General features: G+C 41.9%; 1 protein-coding gene across 6 annotated transcripts in view; it reads right to left on the bottom strand.

The window, feature by feature from the left end:
• LOC138576134 (uncharacterized) overlaps window positions 1-26,121 on the bottom strand; it is a 466,688-nt gene that overhangs the window by 144,121 nt on the left and 296,446 nt on the right. The window contains exon 7 of one of the 6 annotated variants that reach the window (XR_011303959.1): window positions 14,569-16,633. The exons of the other annotated variants lie outside the window; for them this stretch is intronic. The gene's annotated coding sequence lies outside the window, so the exon portion shown is untranslated. Of the gene's footprint in view, window positions 1-14,568; window positions 16,634-26,121 lie in introns of those variants that run through there. 6 annotated transcript variants of the gene reach the window in all.

Raw genomic sequence — 26,121 nt, 5'->3', positions numbered from 1 at the left:
GGAGTGCTTCAGAGGGGAGGGGAAGGATCCTGAGGCAAAGGAATGGTTGCAAAAATCAGCAAGGGTCGGAGCAAGGGTGTCAATGTGGTCCTTGCTGGTTTAAGAGGAACAGGGATGCACCTGTTTTATTTATTTTATTTTAATGTGATATAGTTTTATAAACAAACATTTACACATGTATTAAAGAAAAATACAAGAAAACATAAAATCAATCCTTAAAATCTAAATTCATCTTCTCTAGGTATATACATAAGTAATAATGGTATCTGTAATGAAAGGAAGACAGTCATCAAAGGAGACATAAACTACTTAGACAGAACAAAAAACAAATATGCTTGCTAATATATACATCCATCTATAGATCAATACTGTGAATATCAGATGTATTTCATGGATTCACATATTCCTATTCATCACTTACACATGTCTTTCATTACTGCACAGTGTAATAATAACAGGATACCACCCCCGTAAATATAAATAATTTCCATACTGGTGGACAATTAGACCTTGTGATGTTCATGGCTAATAGGTTGTTACTCTGTCGGTTGTCCTTGTCAGCTAGTACTGGGTAACAATGCATGTGTTATAGTATTCATACTTAGTTTTTGCTCAATCGTTTATTAATGTTGCACCAAACTCTATATAGCGCTGTATGTAGACTGGCATTTAGGGTGTTTAAACACATATACCAAAATTCATCGTCCTTGATGTGATTCAGGTGGTGAACGTAACTGCTATTATGTTTGATATATAGTGAGCCTAATTTTGGGCATAACACTAAGACATGTCTGGCAGGTTCAGGTGCAGTTCTCCTTTTGCAAATCCGGCAGAAAAGTTCAGCTTCAGGGATTGCTCATTCACAACCATTCACCATTAACACGGTAAACGATTAATGCACAATAGTAATAGGAAACGTCTAAGGTTATCAGATGGACACAAATTTAGATATCCTTGAGGTTTATTATAAGTATATAGGATATGTGTTATAAATCCATAACTTCTCAGATTTTCTAAGTGTTTGAAGTTATTTTGCCAGTCCCATAACTTTAATCGCTCTCCTAATTGGAATTTCAAGGCTTCAAAATTGTTGCCCCCCTGTGGCTTCCACCCTATGTTCCTAAACAATGTAATAATTTCATCACTGAACTTAACCTGTTTGTTCCCATTGATATCTTCTCTCAATGATTTCATAAGCGGATTAGCAGTATTCACTTGAATTTTAACAAAGAATTCTGCTCTTTTTTTGAGGACAATAGATTTCAGTGAGTACAACCCTAGTTCAAGTCTCAAAACTGCCATAGGTATTCCTTGCGATACACCCAATAACTTACGCCAGAACTTGCCCTCTATAACCTGCAGCCAATCTAAATTCATGTCAATGAATGTCAATGTGGTCCTTGCTGGTTTAAGAGAAACAGGGATGAACCTGTTTTGACAAGGCTTTCATAGATCGGACTTGTCTAGCTACCTCGTCAGGGGAGAAAAGAGGAAAGGACGATAAGGCTGGGAGGGGGATGGTTAAAGGAGGGTCATCAAGCACAGATGGAGAGGGGAGAGGAGGGGCTGGGGTGGAGAGGATGGACAGGATGTCCTGGGCTTTTGGAATGAAGTGAGAGGCAAGGGCATTGCAAAGAGCCTGGGAGGCTTCAATAAGATTGAATCGATAAGGTTCTGTAACAAAGAAGCTACCAACTTAAAATGGCCTGAGGCAGGGATACATAGTTGCCCCCTGCATTTTCAATTTGAACATAGCAGATGCTGGTGATTCCTTACAAGAAGCATTGCCTATAACGGCACGCAATATAACAACTTATGTAGAATTACAGGGCAATACCCCAACTGAAGTCGAAGGGAAAGTGGGAAAAGGGATATGGGGGAGGCAATCAAGGAGAATTTGTGGTACAAGATCTGTTCCCGAGTCAGCCAGGTTTCAAGAAATGTCTGTTTTAAGTTGGTCCAATTCAATATTCTGTACCGTGCTTACATAGCCCCTCAGAAGTTACATAGGATAGGTAAGGATAACACAGACACATACCTGAAATGTAAGAGGGAATCGGCCGGGTTCTGGCACATGGTTTGGGAGTGCCTGATAATAGATTGTTTTTGGCATGCATTAATTTGCAGAGTGAACAGTTTATTGGGCATACTGTTGGAATGCATCCCCAAGATTTGTTTATATGGTGTTCTCACGGGGGTAAAAGGAGGAAACATATGAATAAGATAGTCATCTTCCTTCTCATACTAGCGAGATGTTGCATGGCCATCTCCTGGAAGTGCCGCAAGGGGCCCTTACTTAGCCAATGCGTACAGAACCTATTGAAATGGGTATCGGTGGAAAGAGGAATAGTGCATGAACAAAGGAGAAGCAATTAATTGGTAACCCGGGAAATGGAGTGGGGCACTCTACTCACAAACTTGTAAACATCCCCAGATGATCTACCCCCCCTGAAGGAACAAGCTCACAGGCACCGCTCATGAATTATACACTAGATACTATGAAAAATGGGAATTTCCAAGATATGTATATGTATACTCCATTACATTCAATAGATGGGATTAGAGATCAGGGTTGGAATTATGGGGGGCTGGGACGGGTGAAGGGGGGTGGGAGGTTGAAAAGGGGGCTGAATGATATCATGTTGTGTCTTGCTATAATGAAAAACAATAACCAAACGTTAAAAAAGCATTTTTTATATCTCCTCGCAGAGGTCCGATAAAAATCATTTGGTTAGCCTATGCTGATGATATCAGCTTAATGGATCACACACAGATAGGCTTACAGTACCTCATAAATGCATTGAATTCTTCAATAAATGCAACGACTTGAAGATAAACCCAACAAAGTCTACCATCATTAGGTTTTCCCAAACATCCAAGAAACGGATGTCTACCTGGCAAGTGGACTCAAAGCAAATGTTGCCTACCAGCGAAATCAGATATTTAGCTTTTACAGTTAGAGTCAGTCCAAATAAAATGAAACCTTCTATCATTTAAAGAATAATGTGATCATATTGTGCTCTCAAATTGAGAAAAAAATAGATCATATGGGGGTTCTCTGTAGTTTATCTGATTGGATTTTACAAAAGAAAGGTTATTCCTTCACTCTTGTACGGTCTTGAAGTTTTCCACCAGCCAATTACCACACAGCTAAACAAAATAGAAAGTAGAATCTGGGTAAAAGTCTTGTGCATGCCCAATGTCATCCCAATGAGTGCCCTTAGTGCAATGAGTTGGCCTTAGAATCACTGAACTGCTGGTATTATTGGAAAAGGCTCCAACTTTATAAAGAACTGCTTGATCCCCAGAACATTCTTTGTTTAGTAACCCTAATGGGATACTGCATAATCCAAAAATAAAAGTTATGGCCCAATATATAGAACATTGTGATACTATTTTGCATTTGTTGAGTCTAGCTTCCTCTAATCTAAAGACTGATTATATAAGTGTAAAAAGAAGACTTTGCAAACTTGATTGGGGGTGGAACCATTACTAACGCATGAAACTATAAACACTTACTAGTTCTTTTAAGCACGGAAAAGCCTGCACAATTATCCCACGTTACTTAAGGCAATTTCCTAATGAATTCTGGAGAACGCGGTTCTTGCGATTTCACTTAAATCTCCTTCAAACCCTGGACATTATCAGCATTCACAATAATAAACCTCTGTCTGCATTCTGCTTACAGTGTAACGATATGGGGACCATAGAATCACTATATCATCTTCTGGTGGAAGATCCTACTTTGAACTTGCCACGATGTACTACTTATGAGAGGTTTGTGCACCATCTTGACTGGCTCCCCACTGATTAATTTTGGTATAGGTTCTCTGCCGGACATGAAACCTTTTTAATTATTGCAGTTATTAGATTTTTAATAGCAATCACATTGATTGAATGGAACTACATTTTGGATTGTGGATTGTAGGACAGAGTTCCTACAATTGATTTACTGCTTAATTTTTATGCAGTATGATCATTTTTATAGATGTATACATTGTATTATTGTGCTCTTATTTCTTTGTGAATAAGGTGACATGAGCATTTCAGAAATGAGCGGAAATGAAACGAGGGCATCCTCTGCACGCCTTTCATTTGCCTTATTATTTGACAATCTGGCCCAATGAGTTTACATTCACAAAGTGGTGTCAGACTCCTGACCCATAGTTAGTATATATATTTCCACATAATGGCACTATCTAATTTAAACATACCTACATAAATATGCATACCAGATTCCTTCCACTGCTGAGTGATGTCATTACTACCCACTTTACTAATATTCATTTCATCGATCTCAGAAGGTTGAAGGGCTGAGGCGGCCCTGCTGGGTATTCAAACTTGCAAAGTGCAGGCATGCTCCATGTCAGAGATGTGTGAATTAACCATGACCCACCTATCCGACAGTAGGCATGAAGCATTTTTACTTTTATTGCACTGCCAAGATTTGGGCAGCTGGGACTTGCTGTGCTGAGATTGACGTGGCACCAAATAGATGGTGAATAGGGAACCGTGGCCACTTGCCAGGCGGATTATAAGACCTGAAACACTTTCTGTGCCTTTACATGAAGAGTTCCGGTGAGGTGACTGAAGCCAGAGATCCTGAAGTGTGAGATGCTTTTGTTATGAGAAGAACCAAAGTTATATTGTTGCACGGACCACGGACACAGAAATGGAATCTCAGGTGTAGATTTACACAGCTTTTGGAACTTAATGCAGTGGAGTGTCTGTTTCATGCACAGTCATTTGTGTGACACTTAGCCAAGCGTTTGCTTGTACAATTTGTGTGCGCCTTTGCTAAGGGTCTGCCAAGTGCCAAGTGGAGAGGCGTTTTTATGGGTGGGCAAACGGTGCATGTGCCCCGGGCCCCCACCATGGGAGGCAAATGCTGCCTAACGTAGGGTGGGACTGCAACGAAGGGAGGTGTGCGTGAAGCCCTGCTTGGGGCAGGGTTGCTGGCCAGGTGGGTCACTAGGCAGAAAACATGCCTTTGCTTATTAAAAAAGAAAAACAAAATGTTTATATCTGTAAATGTCACATTTGCACATATAGAAAACATTTTTTTTGTGCTGGACTGCTTGGGCAGGCCTGGAAAGATAAAAAGACCATCACTGTCTGTCCGTGCCTGCAGGCACACATTAAAAAAGTCAGACTGGCACTGCTACTCCCCCTCTCTGTTTGCAGCCCCAGACCTTAGATGGAGTTGCAACCAATCAGAGTGCTCTGTGGGGCCAGCGGTACAAGTTCACTGAGGTTGGTGTAGTGACAGGATGGTGAAAATAACAATATTGATTGATGAAGGGGCATGGGGGCAGAGTAGGGCGGACACTCCTTTCAACCGGCAGTGAGCCAATCAGACGTAGGTTTCCAGTCTCTTTGCCAGCTTGCCTGAATCCCATTGAGAGGAGTTCAATGAGGAATAATCATTGTTACCCAGAAAAAAAACTCAATCCTAACGGACTGGGCCCATCCTCCTCAATGTCTATTCAAGGTCACGTCATGGTCTGCCCTTTATGAGGTATGTATGTGTGGATTATCTACATATAATAATGAACATACCCTCGAATATTTTAGTAATCTGGCACATGCTGAATAGACGGCAAGCTCTCTGCAGAGTTCTGTTGGTCGGAAAGTTGTATTCTTCCAACTAAAGTTAAATAGACTTGGTTAAAGCAATCAGACACTGCCAATTGTTGTTTGTTTTAGGCCAGCTATGTACACCAGCATAGCTTCTGCAGTAAATGCATTTGTGTCAAACAATGCAAACGTGTTGTCAGACAGAATCGAATTTCTGAATGTTAAAGGTAGAATTCTATATTACAGTTGTCTATTTTATCTGAGTGAGCATTTGGGAAACCATTGATTTAAATATTCTGTTTGTGGTGGGATTAATATATAAATTATTAGGACAATGCCGAATTTGTCGGAACTATTTAAATTCGGGTTCCAGTACAACCCTACTTTTTGTATTTTTTTTTTATTTTTTTTTTATTTGTGTATGGTTCTACTACAAACGTAACAGAACCTTGACAAAATGTTAAATAACAAGCAAACATTACATTATATGTCTTAGAGCATGTAAAAACAACATTACATATAAAAGCATATCCAAGAAATGTGGACTCGCCAGAGCAAGCGAAGTATAACATTACATTAGAGGAAATGGGAATGTTGTTCCTCTTTACATCGTAAAATGAAGGAAAACGAGGACATTAGCATTTTAATAATTCTTTCTGCCTTCTCTCAGTTTGCATCCCATTTATGCATATCTTCAGATTACTGTAATTATTGAGTTCTTTCTCTATTGCTTTGCAAAATCTCGTTAGAGCATAAGTAATCGGTTTATGATTTCCTTGCATCATACGAGCCCATAGGAGTGGTAAGCAATCAGTACAATTGGTATTGACAAAGTCCATAAGACAAACAGTTCTAAGATCTTTAAAATGCGGACAGTATAAAATCAAATGTTTTAGCGTTTCCACCTGTTCATTACATGCGGGAAATCTACAACTCTTGTTCGTTTTGTACATCGTACTACTGGCCCAGGACGTAGTTCTGTCTTTCGTGTAAAATAGATTAAATTTAAACCGAAGAAAGACATTGCGTGTATGATTGCACGGAAATATCGTGATGTAGTCGTATCTGGGTAAACGCTTTTTTGTGAACAGATGATATTCTTTAAACAATTTATAAGATCCAATCTGATCAATAGTGTTAGACCAGTCCTTTTCGAATAATTTTTTTTTGGCATAGGCAACCCTACTTTGCATGACAAGTTTATTGAAGAAAGAAAGTGTATTCACGGGTGACAGAAAAGGCTATTTTATTCACACAGGGTAGCAAGATACATAGGGGGTAATTCATGGATTATTTGCGCTGAAAAAATCTGGATTTGTGCGCTATTCTGCCCGCAAATCCCCATTTGTTAAACAGGGATTTGCGGGCAGAATGGCACACAAATCCCGTTTCTTTTGGCGCAAATAATCCACGAATTACCCCCATAATATTTGTATTTTCTTATGTTTCATATATTACCAAATGGGTAAGCGCACGCCTCTGGTCTTCCCTCTGGCACCCCAGGCCAATTTGTTCATCCTCTTTGAACTCTGATTGGTTCCTTTGCCACCCACTTGCTTAGACCTATGTCCTCCCTTAGTGTGACGCCAACATCCTAGACCAAGCCTCTGCCCCCTATGATATTTGTTAGCCTGCCTTATATTCCTCGACCCTCCACCTGTCGGCACATGTACCCTGCCTCATTTGGATCGCTATATGTTCTCTCAGCCTATGTGAGCGCACCGACTCTCCCTGCTCTTCTCCTTTTCCACATTTCCAGCACTGCCTCGTCCCCGTCCACCAGGATCCACCTTCTCTGTTCAGATCCTGCCTTCCCTAAATGTTACTCTCCCAGTATCTGTAGAGTTACCGCTAGGTTGCTTCATCCTGGTGCCTGGGTGCTTAAATACTCGCATTCTCATTTAGTTGTATAATTGATTCAAATAGTGTCCCCTGTCTTTGTTAGCCTGTCTATACTGCTGCATACTGCCTGGAAACCAAGCTGCTATAAATCTGCATATCCATTTAAAAATATGATCTAGCTATGGTAGATTTGTCTGCCTAAATTGTTAAAATCTTGTCTGCCTGATAAAAAATCAAATCTGGCTGTGATTGATTGTGACCGCTTATTTTTATACCTGATGTAGCCCCTGTGCCATGAGGTGCAGCACTGTCAGTTTATGCACCTACCTGATTGTGACCACTCAGTTGTATACCTGATATAGCTCCTGTACCATGAGGTGCGGCCCTGTCAGTTTATGCACCTACCTGATTGTGAGGGCTCATTTGTATACCTGATGTAGCTCCCGTACCATGAGGTGCGGCCCTGTCAGTTTATGTACCTGCCTGATTGTGACCGCTCATTTGTATAACTGATATAGCCCCCATACCATGAGGTGCGGCACTGTCAGTTTATGCACCTATCTGATTGTGACCACTCATTTGTATACCTGATGTAGCCCCCATGCCATGAGGTGCGGCTCTGTCAGTTTATGCACCTACCTGATTGTGATCACTCATTTGTATACCTGATGTAGCCCCCATGCCATGGGGTGCGGCTATGTCAGTTTATGCACCTGCCTGATTGTGACAGCTCATTTGTATACCTGATGTAGCCCCCGTGCCATGAGCTGCGGCACTGTCAGTTTATGCACCTACCTGATTGTGACCACTCAGTTGTATACCTGATATAGCTCCTGTACCATGAGGTGCGGCCCTGTCAGTTTATGCACCTACCTGATTGTGAGGGCTCATTTGTATACCTGATGTAGCTCCCGTACCATGAGGTGCGGCCCTGTCAGTTTATGTACCTGCCTGATTGTGACCTCTCATTTGTATAACTGATATAGCCCCCATACCATGAGGTGCGGCACTGTCAGTTTATGCACCTATCTGATTGTGACCGCTCATTTGTATACCTGATGTAGCCCCCGTGCCATGAGGTGCGGCTCTGTCAGTTTATGCACCTACCTGATTGTGACCGCTCATTTGTATACCTGATGTAGCCCCCATGCCATGAGGTGCGGCTCTGTCAGTTTATGCACCTGCCTGATTGTGACAGCTCATTTGTATACCTGATGTAGCCCCCGTGCCATGAGCTGCGGCACTGTCAGTTTATGCACCTACCTGATTGTGACCGCTCATTTATAAAGCTGATGTAGCCTCCATGCCATGAGGCGTGGCTCTGCCAGTTTATGCATCTACCTGATTGTGACCGCTCATTTGTATAACTGATGTAGCCCCCCCGTACCATGAGACGCGGCTCTGCCTCTTGCATATCTTAGGATTGTCACTTTGCACTTTCTGTAACTAGTGCCCTGATGCCCGAGGGATGGTGGGCAGGGACTCAAATCAGTGCTTAATTTGTAAAAAAAATAAGGGCCAGTCCCCAAAAAATATTGGCCCCATAGGCTCTAGACTTAGATCGGCCCACCACCAGCCCATCACACTGCTGCTGCTTCATGTCACATGTTTGACGCTGCATGAGCAACTGCTGGCACAGGTTAGTAGTGGGATGGATGGGGAAGGGCACACATGGGTTGAGAAAGTATAATGCTTTAAAGTTGGAAAACACTTGTTATGGTAGGTGTAGTGGTTCCAGCATTCCGGCAACCCCAGAGGCAAAAGAGTGCAAAAAATGCCAGAGGCAAAAGAGTGGGGTTATAGCCCCCTCAATCAATCCCCCCTTTAGCAACGCCTGCTCCTCCTCACCCCCGCCCACAGACTCAACTGTCCCAAATGTCAATAAGGTAATGCCCAAAGGCCTGGTCCAACAGGGAAACGGGGGTCTCTTTTGTATGCTACCGTTGGCATGTTTCATCACTTAGTGTTAGTGCAACGTGCTGTCGGCAGTATTGACCAATTTCACTTGCACAGTGTGCATGAAAAAGCAACATTAAAGACTCACTTTCCCCAAACTAAAATCTCAGTTGCTATGAATGAAGGTATACATTATTACATGTATTGGTGAATTATACAGATTAACTATTCAAATGCGCCACTGCCATCCAAAGTGCACAAACTGAACATTATTCGGTGTTCCATGAAGTAAATGTTGCTATCGATAAATCGTTCATTGTGTTTGAAAAGGCATTTTAAGTCCCGGTGCCTATTTGAGTCCCCCCTTCTGGCCTTTCTGATCATTACCGGCAGGGGGCCAAATTAGGGCAACTGCACCAGTGTCACAAACTCACAAATGAAAAATGCGGTGCTGCATTGCATTTTTTGGCTATTCTGCTCCACTGGTGCTAAACTGCACTGTGCACAAGGCAATATTGTGGATGATGGGGATGAATTCGCTTGACATGTTCAACTGCTTCATTTTCATTTTTTCTAAAAATATTAATGCGTCATTGATGCCGGCTCACATCCACCACACATTAAAAAGAAAGCCACATACCAAGATGAACGTCTGAACCACTGATATATACCATCACCATCTTTAATAATCGCCTGGTCGAATTAGTGGCACCTGACAAGAGTATAATAACACAGAATGGCCATTTAGTGCCATTATTGTTTGTATATATTTGCTTGCATAATGACGTGAACGGTAGGGTAGCCACCTAACTTGCAGGCATGGAGCTCTACTGCCATCCCCCGTGAGACTGCGCCCTCTCTCTAAGCAGACCGAGACAATAAATAGGAGGTTTCTGGCTGATTCAACCCTTTATATACCTCCCTCGCAGTGTCGGTAGAACGGACCGTGATAAAAACCCCCTCTTAAAACTAAATTCGTCACACACACACACTGTTGCCATAACTGGGCCACCCCATACAGCAATTCCTTTTTGGACCTGTGACAGACATGGCAGGTCCCGAATTGGCACAGCGGGCGCTCAACTCACTGAGCTATTTTACCAGCCGAAGCCCCTTAAGCACAAAAACTTGTGCCAAATAAAATTGTTGTTCCTGTGCACCGCATTGGATGGAACAAGGAGCGAAGCAAATCACAATCCATGCATGTATTGTAACGCAGCACATAAACCCCTCTCATTCCAGTTCCTGGCAATAACCCCCCCTGGCGTAATCCATATGGCTAAATGGTCTTAAAACGAGTGCGGCTTGGTGTCCATCCACATAGTGCTATGCTGGCGTGCTCCCCACCCCCACTTAGGCACCCACACCAGCTGGGGAAAACAAGCATGAATAAATCACACCAAGACATAGTGACGCCTATGGGGAACAAACTCTACATGCCTCTCTGCCCCACGCGTGTAATCCTACCAAAGAAGGGATCTTTAACACTGAATGAAAAATGGGAGCAGGCGCAAAGCAATCCGAATGAAACATCCTAACTTAAAGTGTCCCGGCCATCACTACAGTGATTGTAATAACAAACCCCATGCACAATTGATTTTGAAAGAAACTACGGTTATGGCGCCCATTTCCCATATGACCTTAATCGAGGTGACGGATATTAATGCATTAATATTAATTCATTTGCAATGCTAGACTGCAGTCCCACAACATTATTTGTTTCCATTTGCTAGAGAGCTTAATTAAAACCGCCCATCTTGTTCATGGCCACTAGTAGCCAGTAGGGCGATCGGGCTGCAAAATAAATAAATAAATAAAATTAGATTCCAAGTTTATTCCTGCAATGGCTGTTCCAGCATGGAGAAAATGCACAGCTGAGCTTAACTACCAACAGATAATTGTCAAGATACATCTGTCGGGGGGGGGGGAACTAAACCCACAGGTGCACTTTTTATAAAACATTTTCAGAAAACTGAAAAGGCGTGCGTCCAGGAGGCCAAATGCGACATGTCTGATAATAGGTCGCTCGAACCCTGCATGTGGTTTCTGATAGACTGATGCTCTACACGTTGAGCTATTGATGTCCCATGCGCAACTAGCCATCAACTTTGCAGTAACATAAATAATCAAATGCAACGCGCGGCAGCGCCAGCCATGCCCAACTGCCCATGAACGGCCAATTCACAACATGGCTTTAAATTAACGTGGCTGACGCGCTAGCCTAATTAATTCCCCCGGAAAACAGATGTCACAGGTTATCCAAATAACACCCGTGGCCCCCTCACCATGACCCAGGGCGTAACTAATGTTTAACCCTTCGTCGCACCTGCCTGCCGAGCCACCTTTTGAGCAGGGCAGGCCCATTGGCAAGCCCAGAAAACATTTGCACACACCCAGCTGCCGTACCATCCCACTGCTAGGACTATGCTAAGAGCAGCAGCCATAACACCGCTCCGCTCGCATTGCCCCGCGGCCTGCCTGCCAGCTCGGGTCAAATCCTGAGCCTGCGGTGGCCGCGGGCACACGACGAGCGGAGCAGGCAAGCAGCTGCCTGCCTCCTGCATGAGCCAGTCACCACAGCTTGCCACACCGGCTGGCCGCAGTCAAAGTTAGGGGGTTGCGGGGGCTTAGTACCTACCGTTACGTTACTGAGTTGAGTTGAGTTGAGTTTACACCGCACAATAAGCCAGCCAGCCAGGCCTTCTTAAGCTGCCTGCAAGTAAGCCGCGCACGGGACCACACGTGCAGGGGCAGGCTTTCCTTCATCACGAGTCACACCACGCTTTAACAAAGCAAGTGTGCCACGTGAGGTGAAGGTGGCCTGCCTCGGCAACAACAACAGACCCACATGATCCACCCCCACACGTCATCATGTAATTTCACTGGCTGGAGACTCAGATGAAGAGCCAATGAAAACTGTACATTCTGTGTTACTATACAGAATGTATCAAATACTGCATAGTAACAACAGAATGTTGGTTTCCATTGGCTCTTTGTTGCTATACTCCCAGGCCCAGCAGCCAGCCATGGCCTGCAACTGCAAGCAGAGCCGCAGAGCAGTCTCGGAATGATTTATGATCTTGGAACTTTGGAAACTGAACAAACAAAGTAATTTCGCGTGCCCCAGCCATGTTCCGGTCCCCAAAAAAGAGTGCCGGTGTTGGGCACCGGCAACCACCCCCACAAATTAAGCACTGACTCAAGTACATTAGAAAAGACCAACCGCGCTGTGAACCAGAAGCCTGAAAACACCATTACTTGGTTGAGCTACAGACAAATTTGTTTTACCTTTGGTAAAAGCACTGCAGGTGTGTGTGTATGTGTGTGTGTGTGTGGTATTTGTTGTTTGTTCATGTGACTTTTAAGTATTGGAAGTACATTGTGTAAACTAAATGTGTATATCCTGCTGCAGGTAGACTTCTGCATTACCTTTCGCCTATTCTTTCAAATGTCCACTGTATGCAGGTGGATGGGTATGTTACTACAGGGGGAAAAAAACAGGGAAAGGGTGCACAAGTGTCCTTGCAGCTTTGCTTATAAAAAATGGTGCTGTCTTTAGTGGCATAACACAAAATGTGTGGGCCCATTGCAAGCTCTACTGAGAGGATCCCCACGCTCCTCGAAGAAGTGCAGATCGCTTGAGACTCCCAGGATAGTGTGGGCCAAAATGCATGGGCAGTGCACATGATGAACATGTTGCAACACGGGTACATCACACCAGGTGAAAAATGTTAGTACGTTTTTAATTAAACTGTACGTCCTTGACCTAGTCTAAAAACAAGGGGGCCTGTACTTGTCACTTTGTGCCCAAACGTACCAGCCACCACTGTGCAAGGCTAGTCCAATTACTATATCCAAGCCAGCGGCAGACGCAGCTTTTAATGCCAGAAGGAGAGGGTGGCTCCAGGAGTAGAGCGGGAGACCTAGGTAATGTAAGGAAGTTGTGGCCGAGGGGGTGCAGATCGATCCTGTCCAATCTGCAAAGCATTATATGAGGATAAGGCGCACCTGATTCTGTGTTGCCCTGCATATATTAAAGCAAGAAACCTGCTTATACGACCTTTACTAAGGTAAATGGGTGTTGTGCAATACCAGCCTGCCCTAACTTATTTGTTATGGGTAAGCACACCGCAAATGGGCTGGTCGCTACTTGCATACTTAATAATATTACTGGGTGACAGAAAACGACTGCTTGATACATAGCCCCAACTAAGAAATCCCCTCTAATACACTGACCAAGGAAGTTGTTTCGCTACTTTTTCCACTTATTGTACCCCTTGCAATGCCCAATGCTATGCTTTTCTGGTGGAACATTTGTGTGTTTTCTGTAATGGTTTTATGGATTGTTTTTACATGCAACTTGTGATGCCCAATGCCATGCTTTTATGCTCTAAAATTTGTATGTATTCTGTAATGGTTTTATGCATTGTTTCGACATGCATCTCTGAATAAACTTGATGATGAGATGCATTTTTTCAGCACAATTTTTGAGAAAATGGGTTAAATTTGGTTAAAATGACATTCAATTTGCTATTGGTTCTCCCGGTTAAAACATATAACATTGCAGTAGATGCTAAATCACCAACAGTACCCACAAATACCAACCTTTAGATTGTAAGTTACTTTCATGAAGGTGTGGCCACAACTATGCAAGTATGGTAAATGTAAATCACTTTCATGAAGCTTTGGCCACAATCTATGACAGAGGGTCTTTACAAATCACTTTCATGAATCTGCAGACCCAATCTATGCCAGCATGTTCATTGTAGCTCACTTTAATGAATTCCAAATATAGTACTCTAATTAATGTGCGCAAAGAAAATAAGCCCCCACTGTCACAATAAATATGATGTAACTACTCCCCAAACACATTCCTGCACAGGCACACACACAGATCACATACACTCATACACACACCTACTAAACCTGTATTTCTCAACCAATATCTGCATGAGTAAGATACTCCTGGGCTTTTTTTCATTTTCACAATTCCTTTTTGTTTACTTCATTTTTATCCAATATATATATATATATATATATATATATATATATATATATATATATATATATATATATATATATATATATATACACTCGTCTTTAACTCCTAAAACAGTCTCAATATCATCTCAATAAGTGCAGAAAAGTGGAAAAATCAAATGAATAAAAGAAGAGAAGAGAAAAAAGTCACCACCGCATTCGCCAATTAGTGATACAATAAACCAGACATACCCACATGAAAAAAACCATCCATGCAAGCATACGTACACTTTATTACTATGACTGAAAGTCACTTATAAATAGGTACAAAACATGTGAAGACAAACAAGAACACTGCAGGACTACTGGAGTAGCAGGGCCCCCAGCAGTGCCACTTGCCGCCATCAGCTGGCCAGCTCACCCTGGGTTCCATTGCATTTGTGAGGCTATGGGCACCACAACTTTGATAGTGGCTTTCCTTTTACAAATTTAGAGGGTCTACTGAAATGTTTAGTACTGTCAAATTAGATGAATAGCCATAGTGTTACCAATTCAAAGTACCCCCCCAGTAAACTACTTCAGCCATGCTGAGATGTTAGGATGCTGTTTTGATAAAGGACGAGGAGCACTGCAGATAAGTTAAGTACTGTTAACCTGCACATCACTTACTAGTACTATCACTGACAGATCGTCTGAGCAATGCCAGTACTATCTCATTAAACATGTACTGGCCATTAAATGTATACCACCTTTACTAAAAATAACCAGCTCTATCAGATTGTATGTATAGAAGATCTATTGAGAGTTGGTGATTCTTTATCATTACAAATATATCCTTCACTCTTAGAAATTATTGTAGTGTCCCTGAAAGAATTTCAGAACTTGGGCATTCTCCGCCCTTCCCGCACGGCATGTGGGATCTACCTCCCAGATGGTCTGTCTCCTTCCACTAGGCTAAGACTAGGGCATTCATCATTTTCACACAAATCTGCATGGTGGCACTGCTTTCTGCCACACCTGTTTCAGTGTCCCTTACTGTCCCCCTCTTACTTCCACTTTTCTAAGATTTGATAACAGCATGGTGAATGTGCTCCCCCATCTACGGTATAACCTCAGAAGGCATAATTGATTACAGGTTGCATAAGGGTACTGGTCATGAGAACCAGGAGAGGGGAAGTAGCCACAGCGTCTGCTACAGGCAAGCAGGGATCTTGAGATAGGGTGTTGGCGTTCAAGGAATATCACATAGCAATCTATTCCTTTTATTCCTAAAGATGCCTCCTCAAGAAAAGTGTACCCTTCTGCCTGCAGAAGGTGGTGGGTTGGCGTCTGGTACTCGGCTTGACTCAAATAATGACACTTTCACTGTCTGCAGTATACCTCACCCTAGACTTCTCTAACTCTCTCCAGTATGTCTCCACATAGCCTCCTCTCACTCTGTACTGTATGCTTCACTTTACCCTTTTCACACCATATGCAGTACATATCATCCAAGCCATCTATCACCCTCTTCAGTGTCCCTTACATGAACCTTCTCTCACTCTCTGCAGAGTGACCTAACCTAGACTTTTCTCACCCTCTGCAGTAGGCCTCACCCTAGCCTTCTTTTACCCTATGCAGTATGCCTCACCCCTTCCTTCTTTCACACTCCACAGTATGACCAACCCTATACTTATCTCACCTTCTGCAGTATGCCTTGGTCTGGCCTTCTCTCACCCTCTGTATTATGCGTCACTCTACCTTCTCTAACCCTCCTCACTATGCCTTAAACTAGCCTTCTACCACCCTTTGCAATGTTCCACATTTTTGCTGGTAGGGAGATTTTTCCACAGCCCTCTAGCGATTGATGTAAAACCATCTAACATAAATGCAAGACAGGCCAAAAGAAAGGCCAAACTCTATAGTGTGGTAGCTTCGGGAGACCAGTCAGGCTTAGGCTTAACTCAAGGGAGGAGGTAGGCTGGTAGTGAAGTGTAGTCCCTTTTAATAGATGACCAACATAATACACCATACTGGCATCCTGAAAAATATACACTTAATTGGAAAATCATACTTAGAATATATCTAATGTCAAATAAGTATCTTGTGTTAAAACATAAAATGCAGTAAGACACAGTGTATGGTTAAAAACAGTGAAGGGCCATAGAGAGACCCTGACCACTCCTAAGCAAATGTATGCCCACTGCTTGGTGGTAGAAGCAGCCAGCCAGCAGAAAACGGTCCGATGATGATGGAATCAGTGGACGCAATCCAAGATGGCAGAATACATTGAGCAGAGGTGTGGTTGTGGTGTTGCAGGGTAGAAAGGACATCGAGCATCCAAAACAGGGAACTGGAGCTAAGGGTACAGTAAATCCAAAAGTAATGGTTGCATTGAAATTAATTAATTTTTGTATAAAGCAACAGTTAATTTAAGTCACAGCCATGACGAACCACCTCAAAAATATGTATCAATTCCCTTTTTCACTCGAACATGTCATCCCAATGAAAAAGAATGAATTCAGCTGAAAAATCCCATTGTTCCGATGTTCCTTTTTGTTACCATAGAAACATAATAACACAATTGCCACCTTTTTGTAGGACATAATGTGAACCGTATCAACGATCCATTCAACATTTCTACTGCACTTGAAAATATAATGAGCATTATCTAACATTTTCTATCAGACTTTCTCATCTACATGGTGAGTGAGAACAGATCATCGGGGAGGGGGCACTACCACAACTGCAAGAATCTAACTATCTCAAAATACCTTCACTAATAGTGTTACTTTTCAGCAGGAGTGAACAGAGCTTGACAATCATCCTCACTTACATTTGCTTCATTATGTGCACCCTGTTTCCACCTGTTCTGTTCCATACTAATCTCTGTGCTCCAAAGAACCTACTAAGGCTACTATGATGAAATTCTGCATAGTGTATACTACATATCTTAAGAAACGGAACTGTGCTACCGATGCACACCTTGTGACGTGAGCATGTAAGTATGTATGCAATGAAAGGGGATTTGCAATTAAGAAATAACTTGACTTAATACCCCACAATTTCTTGCACTCCCATCCCTATATTCTTTCAATCTCAGTGCAAGCTCACGTCACCACACAATTATTAAATAAGAATCCTACTGTTTTATTTTGTAGCCAAGAGCCAACCTTTGTGCCTTCAGAGGAGAATCTCTCAAAGTGGGGAATTTTCGAAACCCAAATTAACACACCTCCCCCACTACTTGCTTAACCTTCAAAGCATGTAGCAATATTGTCCAATGTTTATTCATTATTTTCCTACGCTCATTCTCTGATGCACTACATCTTGATATAAACCTGCTGGCATTGTTCCCTTTCGTTCTGATCTTCGATTGTAGCAGATTGTTTCTGTCAATCATCTTGACCCTATCTCAAGCTTTGTTCAAGCAACTTTGGGGCTATCCATTTTCTTTAAAATACTTACGATTCGCAATAGCTGGCCTTTCATAATTCTGTTTTATACTGCAATTAAGTCGTGCTGATGCTACTCTCTATAAGGGATGTTCAATTTTGCAGATGTTACATGTGCCCTCTATGCATGAAGTAGTGTATCACAGTCTGTTGGTTTGCAATAGAATACAGACCTTGACGATAAATCAAGGACGTTTATGGGCTCCTTTATGCATTCATATGGGAGTTTTATATTCACTGTATTTGATTAACTAAAGCCACAAAATGATGTATTATCTGCACTCATGCTGTCCTCTCCTCTGACCGTTGCCTGCACCCATCTGCCAACCACAGCATTGGCATAAAAAGGGGAAACCATGAGCCCATTGCTGTGCCTCTTTTCTGTTTGAACACAGAACCTTCAAAGAGAAAAAAAGTATTTGTGAGACAAATCTCAATCCTTTATTGGAGGATGTCATTGAGGTAAATTTATTTAGCTTATCGATCCCATCTCAAGAAAGTTTTGAACAGCCTCATAACATTTAAATGTCTACTAGCAGTAGAGAGTGATTTGATATCTAAGCATGGCATCAAATATCATCTCAGGGTGTCTCATTGATGTGCTCAATACATCACATGTATCGTGTGCAAATTATGGTTGTGTAAACAATAATGCAGTCACATCTAGAGATCATCTTGGTGACAGTTGGTATCCCTGGTGGTGACCTTTGTTACTTGTGCAACATTTAAAATTTAAGTAGAAATTAGGAATAAGAAAACGAGGCAATGGCAGATGAGCCAACCTATTCATCTCTCAACGTTTCTCATCACTCAGTCATCTTTGATCACATGACAGCTTTAAAAATGAGGCCCCATGTACATCACGTTTGGCCAGCCCTGCAGCCTAGCAGCACAGGTGCTACCAAGCATTCTGTTCCAGGTAATCTCTGAAACTCCTTTTTTTCTATCCGTATTTTCTGGTCAGACTGTTAAAACTCTCCAGTAATACATTCACTAAGATCATTATCCCACTTAGTGATCTGCCTCCCTACCCTTCCACTTATCTAGCTCCACAGCAATTATGCTGGCACTTGCATGACCGTCGGTGTCATGTGGATTCACACATCTAATTATGACTCTGAAACAAGAGTAAGCAAGTTAGTTATTAGCCACACTGGAATTTCTATTTCACATGTGTTTTTCCAAATGATGTGTGAATGATCTCCTTTTAAATCATTTTGGAGGCAGTATCTTCATGTGTTTTTATGTTTCTCTGTCAGACAGGTTTGTGGTTTCTGCTTGGTGCTTAACTATGGTTTTGGTCCCATCTTTTCGACTTCACCTTAATATCACATTACAGTACGGTGTACCAGTATGGTGTTCTTGCTCAACGTCTCTTTTGTCTTTATACACCTATTTTTTTCTTTAACCTCTATTATTGTCTGATTTGTTTTTTCTTATCATTTTTATGTGGATAATTCCCATATTGTATTTTCCTTTGCTGATTTCACTGAGTCTTTTCACTCCTCTCTATCTGATTGCTTACTTGCTGTTCAGTCCTGGATTTCACTATCTCCGCCTTAATCTGTCCAAGACAGGGGTTCTCTTTTTCCCTCTTGTCTCCTCCTTTTCTCTCTCCACATTTCTACAGTTGTTTGGAAATCCACTTTCAATTGCTTAACATCTGGCAAGCACCTCACTTTCTTTCCTTTCAAGCTACTAAGATTCTCATCATTGTCTTAATTACTGTTCTGCCCTTCTTCTTGGCCTTCCTGCTAATCAACTGGCTCCTTGAAACTCTAGCTGCAATTCTTCTAGTTGCCTTTTATTTTATATTTCTCCTCCTGAATCTGTATTTACCCCCATGTACTCTCTTTGAATCTTGCTTATTATTCCACTTGCTATGTATCATCATAAAATGCCTTTATGGTTTTCTGCTATGATCTCTTTTTAATCTCCCTCCCTTTCCTTTAGACCACAATCTCTGTTTATTTTATCCGTCTCTTTTCTTCCTTGTGCTCAATCTCGTTTCTGTTCTTTTGCTCTTCTCTGACCTAATCACTTCAACAAACGTCCTCTCTGTATTATTAAATCACTCCCCTCTTGTCCTCAAATTCATTCCTGTATGAAGACCAGCACAATTAGCTGTCTTTTATGTAAAGTTTGTAATTTTGCTCTTGTTATTGAACCGTCTTTGCTTACTGATGTTTGGCGCTTTGGTGTAAGCAATTGTTGACACCAAACATATACCAAACATATACAATACAAATATATATAGAAGCATACTGCAGAGATGAGCGTGCGAGGCCAGAGTAACCTGTGTTCACCTAGAATCTATGTATTTTTATGGTTCTATGGGCCTCATTACGAGTAAGGCGGTGCATTAAAAACCAGTGGTAAAGTGGTGGAAATGTCATTATCGCTGCATTACCACAGCGCCTTAAAACAGTTTTGGCAGTGAGGTGGAGGATTTTCCTCCCCTGTACTGCCCATAAAATTGGCAAAATCTGCAGAACTACCACTGGTGGAATCACCGCTTCGGTTATTTCACCAAATTCCCAATGGAGTCATATGGACTAAAACAAATAGGGATTTACACAAACTACCACCACTTGTAATCCTGCAGTAAATATGCAAGGCCAAGTGCCGGTAACAGTAATTCCATTTGGTGGTATTCCGGCAGTTTTATCACTGGAATTCTACCAAACTTGCAATGAAGTCCATGTCTAAAATGTGCCTGTTGAAGGCCACATCCAAAAAGGCACTTTTATTTCGACAGATTAAGAGCATCCCTCAACAAGTGGGAAATGTCAATTTTGAAGGGTTTTAACCCCACAATTCCCCTTTTTTCAGTCAGGGATTTCACCCCAAAACACCCCACCACACACATTGTACCCCACCACTCCCACACACACACTTTCTTATCTGCTCTCAACACGCTTGACTTCCTTTTCCACACCACTGAAGAAGGACCATTTAGCTCTTGCATACACTAGTATGTGGCGGGGAGTGGGGCTCACCCTAGGAGGTATGGGGTTTGCTGGCTTCCATATGGGGTCTTTTTTTACAAACAATCAACAGGTCGCAGGCAAAAGACTGTATACCATTTTTCCTAGTGGTTTGATGGGATGCAGACACTGAAACATAGAATGCCTACATTATCTTTCTAATTCAGATTAATGTGAGAATCTGCTGTCTTTCAAAACTGTGGAAATATTACCACCCTGAGTCGAAATAATGCTCATGTCAAAACTTTGCAGTGGGCAGGAGGTGGATTTTTTTTTTCTTTTTTTTTTATTGTAAAACTTCAACTTGATATATCATATCATGTTTTTGTTACATTTCAGAAAGAAAAATTAAATACATTTTCATTTTCATCTCCTCCTAGAGTAGCCTTAGTCAGATTTAACAATGAGAGTTATACTATAAAGTGACACAGTCACGGGGGAAGGCAACTCGCGACGTTCAGTTGGGGACTAACTTTAGGACTTCATCAAAGAAATTAATTAGATTGCAGGAAAGCTTGATGTTATGACCTTCTACGGCATAATCCCACCAATCATCAGACACATGGGATTGCGGTTTGAATTCACTTAAATGCACTTCACGGAGATCTGTCAACATTGGGCATAAGGTTGCTGGGTGCTTTAAAGACTCGACTTCTGTTGTTTTGCAAAATCGGCAGTTATTATTAACTGTTTCTTTGTTCTTACGCATCCAGAGCATCTTGTTAGTATTTAAAGCGTTCAGTCGGAGCCTTAATAATTGTGCTCTATGATGACGAGATGGACAGTTCGTGAGATATTTTGGTTGACAGTGTAGTTTAACCAGACTTCTGGAAGTAGGCAAGGTAGATTTGAGAGCTAGACGGCTGTTGTAAGTTGTGATCCACTCCCATATTGCTAACTTCTTCTTAGCATGTTGTGGGCGCTTGATTAGCTCGTCTTCCAATATGCCTGCTTCAGCCATAATTGAATTTAGTTTGAGCTTCCATGCATGAATAAGGACATTATCGACGGATTCTTTCCCCGGCTTGAAGATGTTGTATGCCGGGATGATCAAACCGAGTTGTATTTTACGCAAGGTAGATAGAGATTTCCAGACAATTGTCATATAAATTGAGTTCAAAGCTAGCTCGTATCTCAAGGCTGACATAGAGATATATTCGGAAGGCTCAGAACACGTCTCCAAAACTTTCCTTCCAATTGGCACCATAGATTATGATTGATATTCAAGGCTGCTTCGCCGCCAAAGGTGATTGTTGGAATTACTTTTTGAAGATAAAACATTACTACGGGAGTGATAGAAAATTTCCCGTAGTCAATGTTAATTTTGGCAGCTTGGAGACTCAGAATCTTTATTTTGGCCATCAAATCGCTAGTCCAAGCAGCTTCGCAGATCGAGTCGTTGACCATTACACCTAGGTAGCAGATTGACTTGACAACATTTAGCACTTTTTTTTCTATGTGCCATCGGAAAGACCTGTCTTTCCTTGACATAGTTCGTCCGATGCACATGATTTTTGTTTTCTCTGCATTTAAACACAGCTCGTTAATAGTTAGAAACTCATGCAGACGAGAGAGGAGATGTTGGAGGCCAATTTGTGTTTGGTCAACCAACACTATGTTGTCAGCATAAACCAGGTGATTAACAAAGGATCCGTTAAGCTTGGGGGGAAAACAATGGACAGACTTTAGCCACTCCGGTAAATCAGCTATAAAGAGTTTAAAAAGATCTTCTGCAAGGGGACAACCTTGTTTGATGCCTTTAAATGTTCTTATTGGATCTGTGAGGTCGCCTTGTGAGTTGACTCTGATTTGAATGGAAGTGTTAGAGTGCAGGGCGATGATGGGCTCTAACAGATGATCTGGACAATGCCACAAACGTAATTTTGCCCATAGTTTGGTCCTGTTAATGGCGTCAAAAGCTTTTCGAAGATCAACAAATGCAAAGAAGATTCTTTTTTTCGCCTCCATTGCTGACAACTTTAAGAGTGACAAGATTGTCAGATTCACATCAGTCCCCACATTTTTCGTAAAGCCTTTTTGGCGACAGTCAAGATTTCCAGCTGAAAGTGCCCAATTCACCAACTGTTGGCGCAAAAAAGATCCCAAAATTTTCCCAATAGTATCAAGGAGGGCGATCGGGCGATAATTAGCAGGATCGGCTCGACAGCCCTTCTTGTATATAGTAACTACATATAGCTTCCTACTATTTGTAATCTGAAAAAACAACTCGTGGATAAATTTGGGCCAATATCCACTATGCTTTTTGAGCATGAGATTTGATATTTGGTCTGGGCCAACAGCTCTTGAATTTTTCAGCTTAGAGATTGCAAATTCAATCTCTTTACAGGAAGGTGTAATATCCCAAGTAGAAATTGTCGCATCAGATGGCGAGGGATCTTCAGACACAGGGTTTTCATACATTAAGGTAAAGTATTTGCGCCATTTGTCGCTTGTAATTTCATTAGAGATTGCTGGGGTAGATTTTGAGCGGCCCTTATTCAGGATGGCCCAGATTTCACGGGTGTTTTTCTGTGCTAGGAGTTTTAGCATTGTTTCTGCTCGCCCTTGATCGATGATGGTTGAATGTGATCTTAGCCAATTTCGATATAGTTGCCGCCGGTTCTTAACCTTCCTTGCCTTACAACGCGGGTCACTGAGCTCTCTTTTGATTTGCCTAAGATCTTTCCTTAATAATTTTTTTGCCAATGCTATTTCAGAACTATATAGGTGTTTCGGCAATGACCCGAACGTTCTTGAATTGGAAATTATTTGAGTGTAGTCCATCAGCATACGCGTATATTCTACTATCTGGAGTGCGTTTAAACTATGGCTTAGATGGGCAATAGCAGATCCATTAGTTACCAATCGGTTGCCTGCGGCATTTGATTGTAATTGGGAGGAGTATTTTTCTGGCGCATTGCAATGCTCTTCACACCAAACAAACCGCAGCACATTATGATCGCTAGATGACATCGGCCGTACTTTAAGAGAAGAGGCTTTATCGAAAAAATCCACCGAGGCCCAAATGTAGTCAAGAGTGTTTGTTCGAGCCATACTATGCCACGTCGGATTAGCGGGAGAGTCACCTTTTATTGTTCCATTTAACATCTGACAATTGCATTCCAAGAGATCCTTTGCCCAAGTTTGGCCTCTCAGAATGACTCCGAGATCAGGAAGCAGAACATTTAACTTGGTAAGTGGATCGTATTTAAACCAACTGCAATTGAGGTCACCACAGATGAGTACAGAAACATTGTCATATTCTAAAAAGGTGTGGTCGATTTCATTCAATACTGACTGGATGAAAGATGTTGATGAAATCATAGCAGGATTCCAATATCCATTTATTATTAAAAGATTAGAAACAGTGGCTCTCAGCGAAAGTTTGATCAAAGTGCTTTGCACAAAAGGATTTGGATTCGTGGAGACTACTAACGACCACCAGTTCTGGATTTTCAAAAGTGTTATCAGACCTGCAAAAGGTCGACCTTTTGGGTTCTTGCCAGCTGGGTTTATCAGCATAAGGAATCCATCGCGAGTAGGGGGATCCCGTAGCCACGTTTCTTGTAAGCATATAGCAAACACATTCTCTGGAGGTTCGTGGAATGTGTTAAACAAATGCATGAATCCTCTCGTATTCCATGACAGTAGAATTAGTTCTTGTTGTTTGACGTTGTTTGACGTTGGCTCATTGCTATTTGCGTGGTCCATTTGGGAATCTTTTCGCATTATTGGCTCTTCTTTCAAATGACTGATGCGTGGCAGCATCTAAAATGTCGGGAGATGAGACTAGAGACTGGCGCAGGGCCGATCGCTTGGCGGCTCCATGATTTGCTTCATGGTCAAGATTTACCTTACAAGATGAAACCGATCTCGTGGCAGGAGGCTCGAGGGTGAGATCGAAACCATAAAGCAGGAGATCTTCGTTTGCATGAAGTAACATGTTTTTTACCGCCGCCGATGAAATATGGAGAAAAACTTGGTCGGAAGACATTTCAGTTATATATTCCACGATTTTAATGTCATCTGATGAAATGGCTCGCAATGGTGGTATACATGCGAGCAGTTTTAGAATATTTCCTCTATTTAGATTAACTTTGTTGCCATCTGAATGAATGTTTTGGAGACAGTGTTTCCACTTGCATGTTTGAGGCTCAAGTTTGACAGGTCCAGAATCTCGCTGAACTAGAGTTTAGGATTTAATGTAGAACTGGGTGGTTGCTGAGGAGCCCTCTTTGTCAGAGGAGAAAATTGTCGAACATTGGTTGCGAAATCCTCGAAGTTTTGTTTGCCTCTAGGTTCCCCTCGTTGATAACCCAGTTGATATAACAGCTTGGGCTTCAATAGAAGCATTGGTAGAATTCTCAGAATCAGCTGAGTAAGTCGATAAATTACATAAGTCAACAGAGGAATCACGAGTGCCGTTTCCAATGGAGGAATCGTTAGATGCTATACGCCGGCGTTTTGCCGAGATCCTTGAAGGACTCAGTATAGCACCTATTGATCTTGATGGTACATTGCTGGTAGTTCTTATCGCAGTAGTTGTATGAACTGGTCGAGTGAACAAGCTTTTCTTCTTCGGGGTTGTTAAGTTTCTTATAAATTTTTTTTTTGTTTTCTGTTGTTTTTGTTTTGGTGAAATACATTTTTTTATAAGTTGCTGTGCTTGTTGTCCGGAAGACTTTTTCAATTTGATTTCAAAACTTGTAGTGATTGTTTTTGCTGGACCTTTAAATATGTTGAATGAATCCACTGACGTGGAAGTTTGTACCGGTACGTTTCCTTGAGACGGGATCGCATTTATTGCGAGACTGCTTGTTTGAGGGACTAAACCCTGCATGTTTGAGTTTGAATCCAGAGCGTCATGGGAGGGAGCCGGAAGGCTCGTTGTTGGATCAGACTGTGAAGGTTCATTTACAGCTGTCGCAGGTACAGCCAAAGCTTGAGGATGAGAGGATCCTGGTGAATTATCTCGAGTCTTGCGGGCGCCACGGGAGGGAATAATTGTATTTTTTCGCATCCATTTCACAGAGTCCAACAGACCTTCCATTAAGGAGTTATTTTGACAATGATGACGAGCAACTAAATTGCTCAGCCTGTCTTGCCATCTCACAGCATTTTCAGCATTAGATGCCATTTGAACTTGAAGGAAACTCGAGAAGTGTTCAAGTTTATCAATTTTTGTCATTAAGTTAGAGATAGCAGAACCTTGATCACTTATAGTTCCTATCAATGATTCAAAGATTTTAGTGAATGGTGCTAAGGCAACAGCAGAAGCAGCTAAGACATTGTTATGTATCTGAGAGAGCGCTTCAGATGAGATGCCAAGCGGTTGAGGTACAAAATCATGGAGTGACAAGGAGCCAGCTGAATTGTCCAAATTGTAATGCGGGTTAAAGGTGGAG

The sequence above is a fragment of the Ambystoma mexicanum genome, chromosome 1p (assembly GCF_040938575.1).
Source record: "Ambystoma mexicanum isolate Mex_15411 chromosome 1p, UKY_AmexF1_1, whole genome shotgun sequence".
Taxonomy (NCBI): domain Eukaryota; kingdom Metazoa; phylum Chordata; class Amphibia; order Caudata; family Ambystomatidae; genus Ambystoma; species Ambystoma mexicanum.
This window is presented reverse-complemented; position numbering and strand designations above follow the sequence as displayed.